We start from the raw sequence: 620 nt of genomic DNA on the forward strand, positions 1-620 counted from the left end.
GAAAGAAGGAAGGAAGGAAGGAAGGGAGGGACATTTGTGCCTCTTAAAGGTGGGAAGATTAATAGAGTCAGGGAAAACAGGGACAGAGATAGAATTCCAGCGCATGGCAGTAACGAGAGAGATGCAGCCAGTGAACCTTGAAGTTGGAGGATGACTGCTATCCTCCTCCATCCCTTTTCTTAATCGCACTTTCCCAAGAGATAATCGTCGCAATGTCACGTAACGAATGCATTTGCAAAGATTCAAACTCACGCTCATAAACACATACATTCACCAACACGATGGAAATATAACATTTTATAACTTCGTAACCAATGACAAGTAACACCGAAAAACGAAAGACCAAGAGATAAACAAAGGCAAACACCAGTGAAAAGATCAATATTATAATGAAACTTCTGAGCAAATACAAAGGGCAGACTCGCTCTTAAGTGAGCAAAGAAGGAAAACCAACAAAAGAAATTTGAAATTCCCAGGGCACAAAGACCACCATGAAAGCCATGAATATTCCATTTCTCCAGCCTTGATTTCTTTGCATAATTCTACCATAGCTGAGAAGGAGTGGGAGATTTTATTAAAACTTTTTGGACCCGAGATTTAGAGTTACACAAACCTTTTAA

Source organism: Macrobrachium nipponense, chromosome 15 (genome assembly GCF_015104395.2).
Source record: "Macrobrachium nipponense isolate FS-2020 chromosome 15, ASM1510439v2, whole genome shotgun sequence".
Taxonomy (NCBI): Eukaryota; Metazoa; Arthropoda; class Malacostraca; order Decapoda; family Palaemonidae; genus Macrobrachium; species Macrobrachium nipponense.